Below are 9,473 nucleotides of genomic sequence, written 5' to 3'. Positions count from 1 at the left end.
TTGTTTGTGGACGCTGCGTCATGCCCGCAGGTGCACAGGGAGACAGACTTGATCCTTAGCTGCCTATTCGGAGATTACATAGAGAGCTCCATTTCCTTCGGAGCCATATCTTTTGGATACTCATTCTTTTGTGTATATAACTATGGGCATAGCGGGGTCCTGTCCCGCTAATGTGATATGTTATACTCGTAGACATGTGTGTGTGTGGGTAGATGTGTTTGGCCTTGTCGGCCTATGTTTTGTATATCATTTTGTCGGCCACGTTGGCCCATGAATATTGATGTGGCATAAATGCCTATGATGATATAAATGTGCGGTTGTCCATATGGGACTAGTTGACGAATAAATGGAAATGCATGTATAATTATGTGGCTCACCTAGATGTAAGTATAAGAGTAAGTTAAGAGGGTGCTCGGGTGGGTCAGCACCGGGTGCTCGTCGCGGCCCCGAGTCGGGTCGTGACAATTTCTCTCGGGGGTTTCACTCACTAAGGTTTTCTTAACTTTCATCTTTTCCCGACATCTGATCTCCTTGCCTTCCATTTACTCACACTCTTTCTTTTCCAAATATCGTTGTATTAAAATTTCCAATCTTAACCTGTAGTAAGGATAATAGCAGCTTATCTTGTAACCCTCGTACCATTTATTTTTGCCGTCACTTGAACTTCAGTACCCTTATTCGATTGATGCCTTCCATATCGTAGCACCGGTTACTGGGACACACATCACATGCCCGTCAATATAATCACATAGGGGATATCATGCGCATTCATATAATTACTACCAACTTGCTCACAAAATACTTCCAAACTCTATTCAAGCCTATCCAAATTCCAAAGCTGTGACGCATTTTCTGCCTCTTCTCCAGTCTAGCCTGTCTCGTCCTACGCGACCTCTTATGGTCTCCAACCATCCCATATACTCTAGTTTCCCTTAGGCTACTCTAACTTTCACTTATCTCTTATATCTGAATTTACAGAACTTTAGTGCACTTCCCAGGGGGTCACCCATCCTAAGATTTCTCTCGCCCCAGCACGCTTAAGCCCGAAACTTTGATGAAATCTAGTACCTTAATGCTGATATAATCGCGTCCACTTCCTCGCATGACCTTCATTACATGATCTGGAGCAAGTCGAGGTCTTACGGATTTCGAGACATTTTCGTAACACGTCTTTCTCCTTGACAATTACTATTTTACCCTTTTCAATCCTCAATATTCACTTTTCACTTATATGTGTACTACTTTTCGTCCTAGATTCCAAGATTTCCGATGGTAACAAATATACCTTCGTCGCCGTTACTTGTAAGTATTCGAGTATCAGTCTGTCCGGATTCCCACTCACCATTCTCGTATAATAATTTATAGCAAAACTGATTGTCCACTTTCTGAATCCTCCAACAGATCTTATTCCTACGAAGCCTCGAATGTTATCCATTGTTGTCACGACCCAGCCCCGTGGGCCATGACTAGTGCCCGAGCTGGGCACCCATATGTACCTGTCAGACATAATCGGACTGATACTATAGGTCCTCAATCAATCCCAACGTAATGACATATGCAAGCCGACGAGGCTGCCACTGTATATATTATTATTCTTCGTAAGCCGACAAGGCTGCCACTACATATCAGAATATCACGCAAGCCGACAAGGCTGCTACAACAGAACGATAATATATGCAAGCCGGCAAGGCTGCCACAACAAAACGATAATAGATGCAAGTCGGCAAGGCTGCTACAGCGCTAGAACATCCATAATGACCATATAGGCACAACTAACCACATCTGCACACAACCCACATACATGTCTACAGACCTCTAAGAGTATCAACAGTAACATATGACGGGACAGGGCCCCGTCGTACCCATGGACAAAAACATATATATATATATGCATATCAGGAAGTCGGTACCAAAATCTAGGCTTCGGAACGACGGAGCTCTCCAAGACAGCAGAAAGGGAATCCTAAGCTGGCGGATCACCAAAGCGAGTATCTGTACCTGCGGGCATGAAACGCAGCCCCCCGAAGAAAGGGGGTCAGTACGGAATATGTACTGAGCATGTAAAGCATGAAATACAGTAATCAGGATCATAACTGAAATAAGAAGTACAGGAAACAAGTACAATGTTCAGAATACCAAAACACTTTGCCTTTGAAATATAAATCATGCATGTCAATATCATATATCATACTCAACCTGTTATGGGACGTAGTGACATAATTAGGTAATCATCCTGTACATATGTATATATATAACATGTCCCGGCCCTATAGTGAGGGACTCGGTAAATAAAATCATATCATCATCTTGCATATATATAACGTGTCCCGGCCCTCTACTGAGGGACTCGGTGAATAAAATCATATCATCATCATGCATATATATAACATGTCCCGGCCCTCTAGTGAGGGACTCGATGAATAAAGTCATCATATGCCATCCTGGCCGCCATCACCGTATCATCATATCATCATGTCATCATATCATCATATACATATACATAACGTGTCCCGGCCCTCTAGTGAGGGACTCGGTGAACAATGCAGTAAAGTTGTGCACGAAAACGTGTCCTGGCCCGGGACTCATTGAAAGGCATGTTGAGACTTGCATGAGTGGAGTAGTGAGCAACCATATGCAAATTAAAACATTTTCGAAGACTCCAAGGAATAATCAACACGAGTTATCATTTAAAAATCAGGACAATAGTCATATTAAATACCTTTCAAATATTACTCGGAACATATCAAATAACTCTCGAATGTCATCATAAAGTATATCAAAAGGGCTTAGAAATCATAGTCATATGTCAATAAAATATGAAACATCTTATAGAAGTCCGAGTATTAGTTATCATAGAATTCCCAAGAATAGGAGCGTGTATATATCGACTATTATACGATGTATAGAAAACTGGAGAGGGAGGCTCAATCACTTGAAAATGATAATATCAAGAAGTGAATAAGAATCATAAATGTCACTCAAACTTATGAATGGAATTACCCCAAAGTCCATAACATTCATCACTTACATCTATAACATGCCAAAAGAAGGAAGGGACAGGTTTACATACCTTTAGTGTCGAACCTTTACTGATGACCTTGAAACCAACCTTCTCTATATGTTAGTCTTGAATTCGAGCATAAAGGTCCAGTGAAGAATTCTGGGGAATTCCACTACTTCACTTAGTTTGTCAAAGGAAGATTATTTGAGTAACAAAGTAAATCCATTTCCATCGTGGAATGCCTCACTAGCTACATCTACATATAGAAAGTTGGTACTAGAGAATTCTTATTGATAATGAAGTTCATACAATCTCATACAAAATGGGATTTCATGGCAGCATATATTCTTGGCTAAAACGTTGATGTCACTGACTATTACTCTATCTAATTAAATATCATTGGCTGACCACAACTAATTGTTAAGGAACAGATAAACTTATGGAATCAAATATATGTATATAACTAAGACACAAGAATACTTAGTTGTGAAGGAAGTAGAAGGGACGGCTAGTTTTATATATAAATGGATGTCTAGCTTAATAGGATCTATGATGAACATTACAAAATTGTTAATAGTCACTATTTGTGTCTTGCCATTAAGCCACGTGGAAAGAGGTGTTGTCAACATAGTACTTAGCCCTTCATCTTTATTTCGTTTCTTGTAACCCACTAAACTCAATGTGTAACCAAATTGTCTAGGTGATTGATAATTTCCCTACATAGCTGGACTTTAATATCGCCAATAATCAAATTAGAATACTCTTTCAAATCAACCCTTAATTATTTAGAAATCTAACGATATCCCAGCACACCAAACAATTTATAACGACCACCAAACAGTCCACATGATAACAATAACAATCTATCCGATTTCCCGCAATTAATTTCGTAGTTCCCGTCTCTCAATTTATCTATGACCGGGATGAATTTAAATAAATCTAGAAGAGAATAATTCTTACCTTATATGCCAAGAAATACTCTTCTTCCACATCACTTCATCTTGAAGAAATTCCAAATTCAACAACACGACAAAATAAAATAACGAGATAGAAGCACTACGCAAAACTCCATGGCGTTCTTTGTATTTGCCTTAGTTGTAGAATTTAGCATCTTTTGTTGTTGAGAATCAATGTAATTCTAACGTTGTGCTCCATGGAAATTTAGTTGCTGCTCACGACCAATGTTCAACCAACCTTTCTGTTGAAATGAATTTTACCACCTAATATGAAGAATCCCAATTGTTGTTGTCCTTTTTTTTTTTTAAACGATAAGTCTCACATTAATGAGATACAACTGAACTCATCTAAAACAAATAGTTGGTTGTGGGCCCCTTGGAATGGTACACGTCCCTCCATTACAATTCTAATTCAAATTGCTGCCTCATGCAATGTAATATATATTTTCTTATTCATTTGCTGCCTCCAAGGTGATGACTAAGATGGGCATGCAATGTAATATATATTTTCTTATTCATTTGCTGGCATGCAATGTAATATATTTTCTTATTCATTTGCTGCCTCCACCTTATTTATATGAATGTCAAACCACTTGCTGCTTTATTAACAAAGTCACGTTGATCATGTCCACCAATCACTTATCTCATTATTTTAATTAATATCATAATTAATTTCTTACTCTCCCACTTTATCCCAATATTAACTAATCATCCACATAATTAATTTCCTGATCTAAATTAACTTAAATAGTAATCATTTTTAATACACGCCATATACTCATTATTATAATCATGTAGCATAACATAGTCCATAGCCTCGTTTGCCACACATAATATATTATTTTCAATCATCGTCACCACACTTTTTCGTCTTAAATAATTTTGGGACTTCATCTTTGTACACACCGAGCTCTTGATTTTCATCCTTGGATATGATCGAATTCTCCGGGCTCGGGTAAATTTGCTCATGCTGGACGATTTAATTTTTTTTTTATTTTTTTTTAAGTTAAAAAAAATACGGGATATTATAGCTTGGACCGTATTTTATTCAAATAAATTTTGAACCTCGACGAAATTTAATTTTCTTCGATTTTTTTATCTTCTAATATTTACAACCCATCTGTACCATCACTCTAACCACCTATAAGCTTGGGGAATAACCTCGTTTCCGTTGCTAATGTCATTTAACTCGCACGCTTTCCAACGTATGAAAACACGGGATGTAACATCCTTCCCCCCTTTTAGAACATTCGTCCTCGAATGCTAAACTTGCCCTGTATAAATATACTGGTTATGATGATCCTATGACGAATCAATTACTCTTCTATCATATTGTGCCTTTTCTTGCTTAATTTAATACCATTCTCCACCTAACTTTAGTTATCATTCAACTTCCAAAGAGTGTGGTCATATTATAGCTACTTCCACTCTTAATTTAGGTCGCATAGTCCGCAGCGTACCTTCTTCTTGGAGTCATCATTTAATCTTCTGACATGCACCACCTATAATATTCCTTTTGAATAGTTGAACATGAGTTCCCTTCTTAGTAATGACTCTCGGTTGTAACACTCCCTTGACACCTCGGGAATATGATTCCAAAAGATATTAGTGAGTTACTCTCCGAATATGATCCTCCTTGATATTTAAACCCGTCGGTCTTTCCTCTTGCTCAGTTTGTCTAGACAACTTTTGTCCTCATCGTTACTTCTCCCGGTAAACTTATTTGTATAGTCATTAACTCTATACCCGCATTATTAAATCAATCATGTGAATTCTCTGTGACATACTGATACCATGTCGTCTCTTACCCTCTCGTGATTACGTAATAGCCAGGGAACTTTCTCTTATCATTGGAATCCTCTTCGAGTGTCTCTTCTCGCTTAACTTATATCTGAACAAAGGTTACAACACATGATGTATCATCTTAAGGGGTTCTAAATCCCATGTCAATCATGTCCCGTACTGGATCTCTCGAGAGCACTCTTTTGAAGTAAATACTCGTATCACTTATATAGGTAGTTTTTTTATTTTTATTTTTATTTTTTTATAGCACCCTTATCATCACATTGAGGTAAATACCTCTTTTCTGTCACATGCCCGTTTTTCAATTCTATTTCACAGTTCGCCTTACTTTACGAAGTACTACCTTGAACTTTTCGTCCCTCTTTCGTCCTTCGGTCCATACCTTTTTCCATTTCATCTTTACGTCTCTGCTTGACATATTACCTCATAATGCCAAAGACCAATTTCTCTTTGTTGTCTAATGTTTATAACTCTTTCACCGTAGGATAGATGCTCTCATACTCTTTTCTGTATTTGCATCTCTGTACCTAAATTTCCCTCCTTCCATATGCGTCCATATCGTCCTTTTCAATTTCTGTCTTGTGTTATTATTCTTTTCATGTAGCTATTATTTCTATTCCTTTATATCATTCTTTTGTCAACATCTTACATTTGCTTTTTGTTTCTTTCATTTTCTCAGTTTCTGTCTCTTTCACTATCTTTTGTCATTATTCTAGTTCCTTATATCACACACATTAAATCAACCCCTTTTTTTTTTGCCAACCCCTATTTTGTTTGTAGTCACTTTGTCTGTTATATCCCGTAATTTTGCATATTCGGAAAATTTGAAATAATTCTGACTTTTAAGAGATAAGGCCATATTTTGATTCTATTTAATATATACGTTGTTCATGGAAAATATTGATGTGGAAATATGAAGGAAGCCCAAGGGCAAAATTGGAAATTTGGAAATTGGGTTCATGAATTACAAAAATTAGCCACAAAGTAATTGGGCTTGGAAAAAAAAAATCCCATGGAGGTGGCCGGCCATAGGGGGGCCTTGGGCCAAGCCCAAGTGTGAAATTAATCCATGTATTAAAAGAGAGGAGCATAAATATTTCATGACATTTCAAGAAACTTCAAGAAAACAAGAAAGAAGAAGGAGAAAAGGCCACCCCATTCGGCCATAACCATGGAAATTTAGCCCATTGAAATCTTGTCTTAAAAATAATTTGTTCTAGTATTCCTACTAATTCAAGGGCCCTCTTCAACGTGGTATAGTTGTTTCGGAAGATAGGTCATTCGTTTCATCGTTTCCGCACCTTGGTCAAGTGAAGAAGTTGAAGAGGAAAGGTAAGATTTAATCCCTTTTTATATGTTATGAAGGGTTCATTTACATTGTAGTATGTAGGAATGGATATAATTCATGAAAAATATGGGGGTTTGCATGATATGGCCGTGTGTATGTAGGTATGGTGTAGGCAAGATGAATTCATTTTGTGTAGTATTCTAGTTGTGGTTATTGTGGACTCTACATTGGAAATGAAAGTTTGATGAGTTTAGTTGAAGTTGTGGGAGTTGGAAGGTGGCCGAATATATATGTGTGTGTGTGTGAGATATGAACTAAGTTCTATATACCAATCTAGTTGTTGTTGACATGTATTCTATGATGCAAATGAGAATATGATGATTCCAGTGAAGTTCTAATTGTTGTAAAGTTGTTGTATGAAGTTTGTGATTTTATTGTAAATTTATGTAATTATGGAAATGGAATTGTTAGGGTGCAAATTGTGATTGTTGTTAATGAAATTGGAAGATAAAAATGTGTCGTGAATATTTATGTCGAATGTTGGAGGTTTCGGGTGAATTATGGTTTTGGTGGAATTTTTGTATATTTTGTAGAATGATATGAAATGCTTTCGAATTGTATTTGAATGATCTTGAATTAGTAAACGAATATGAAAACGTTGATATTGGTTTGAAAGTGTGAAGTTGGAGTAGAAGTTGTTGCATTATGTAAGAAGGGAGACTATTTATGTTAGAAAGTGTTTTGTATTGATTGTTGATGTTGTTGGTATTGCTGTGGGTGTTGTTGTTGACATTTTTTGGCCGAGTTAAATTCTCGGGGGTGGCGCATTTACAGGGGAAATGCTGCCGAAATTTCTGTAGGCAAATGTTAATTCAAGATTGAACTTCTAAAGGCTTCTAATTAATGTTTGGTAAATGTGACCAATTGTAGATTTTGAAGAGTTTGGAACTTGAATTTGGAGTAGCGTAAGAAGCGGAAAAGGTATGTAAAGCCTTGATTTTCATTCTCTTGGCATGTCTTAGGTATAATAGGTTATGATTCGAGCCTCGGGGACGACTCTACTCCTAGAAATTCGAGCCAAATTTGACCCTTATTCATTCAATATAATTGAATTAAGCACTTTATGTTTTGATGGAAAAGCAGCTTGAACCTTTGTAACTCCTACAAACGGAATCAAATTGTCCTAAAACTTCCATAGATGACTCTATAAAGTCTAATGTTCGTAATTTCGGAACGCCACCTCGACTTGACCCGAGGTGGACCCGCAATCCCCAAGATCCTTTCATATTGATCTAATTGACTTACTTTCGAGTGATATTCAAGGAAAACTTTGACTATTGTTCCGCTTACTAAAGAAGAATCGTTTTGATTATTCCATTGAGTTCCACGGTATATTTAATATGTGAAAACGACCTCAGGAATTCTGCTTTGACATAATCCGTTGTAACATCCGAAAGGTACATACTATGATTTCCGTCTGATTCCTCTTCGCATGATCTGTCATTTGATTATTCTATCGAGTCTTGGTAATATATTATGATGCATATGGTTTCTCACTACTCTGCTCATGCATGCCTCAATATATCTTTCACCGAGTCCCGGGCCGGGTATGTTATCGTGCGCACTCCACTGCATTGTTCACCGAGTCCCTAACAAGAGGGCCGGGTACGGTATGTGTATATCTTATGCTGATATGATGATGTGATGATGGGTTACGGCAGCCAGGAGGGCATATGATGATTCTATCCACCGAGTCCCTCACTAAAGGGCCGGGTACGGTATGTATATATATATGTGTGTGCATGTATATGATATGACATACTTCTGCTACCGAGTCCCGTAATGGGTCGGGTAGGATTTGTGATATTGACATACAGCTATATGTGTACATGCATATGATTCTGATATACTTATGCTACCGAGTCCCGTAATGGGCCGGGTACGTTCTATGACTATTATGCTTATACTCCACACTTATGATTTCAGTTATGATTTTGTTCACTGCGTTTCATGCTTTACATACTCGGTACATATTCTGTACTGACCCCCTGTTCTTCGGGGGCTGCGTTCCATGCCGCGCAGGTACAGACACTCGGTTTGCTGATCCGCCCGCCTAGGACACCTACTCTGCTGTTTGGAGTGCTCCTTGTTCGGAGCCCACGTTTTGGTATAGACTTTTTCTGTTATATATGTATATGTTTATTCAGGGGTACGGCGAGGCCCTGTCCCGTCATCTGATTCTGTTATCTCTGTTAGAGGCTTGTAGACATGTATGTGGGTCATGGGTCATTATCGGTCAGGTATGTCTGTGTGACTTGTCGCGTGTGCCGCCCCGTACGTTATAACAGCTTTAGCGACTTATGTATATGTTTGTGTATGTACATGTCTTCGTGCGATTTGCCTTATATTTGTATAAATCTGTGTA

At 38.0% G+C, this 9,473-nt stretch overlaps 2 long non-coding RNA genes across 2 annotated transcripts; one reads left to right on the top strand and one right to left on the bottom strand.

Moving 5' to 3' along the window:
• Nucleotides 1-1,546: 1,546 nt before the first annotated feature.
• LOC132637025 (uncharacterized) lies at nucleotides 1,547-3,946 on the bottom strand. Its single transcript, XR_009581523.1, has 2 exons — nucleotides 3,071-3,946; nucleotides 1,547-1,998 (listed from the first exon to the last, which is right to left on the bottom strand). It is a non-coding gene; the product is annotated as an uncharacterized LOC132637025 (long non-coding RNA).
• A 2,829-nt stretch (nucleotides 3,947-6,775) lies between these two features.
• On the top strand, nucleotides 6,776-9,256 carry LOC132637033 (uncharacterized). Its single transcript, XR_009581524.1, has 3 exons — nucleotides 6,776-7,092; nucleotides 7,979-8,826; nucleotides 9,131-9,256. It is a non-coding gene; the product is annotated as an uncharacterized LOC132637033 (long non-coding RNA).
• The last annotated feature ends 217 nt before the right edge of the window (nucleotides 9,257-9,473 follow it).

Source organism: Lycium barbarum, chromosome 1 (assembly GCF_019175385.1).
Source record: "Lycium barbarum isolate Lr01 chromosome 1, ASM1917538v2, whole genome shotgun sequence".
Lineage (NCBI taxonomy): Eukaryota > Viridiplantae > Streptophyta > Magnoliopsida > Solanales > Solanaceae > Lycium > Lycium barbarum.
Note: the sequence above shows the minus strand (reverse complement) of the source record. Positions and strands in the feature narration are given on the sequence as shown.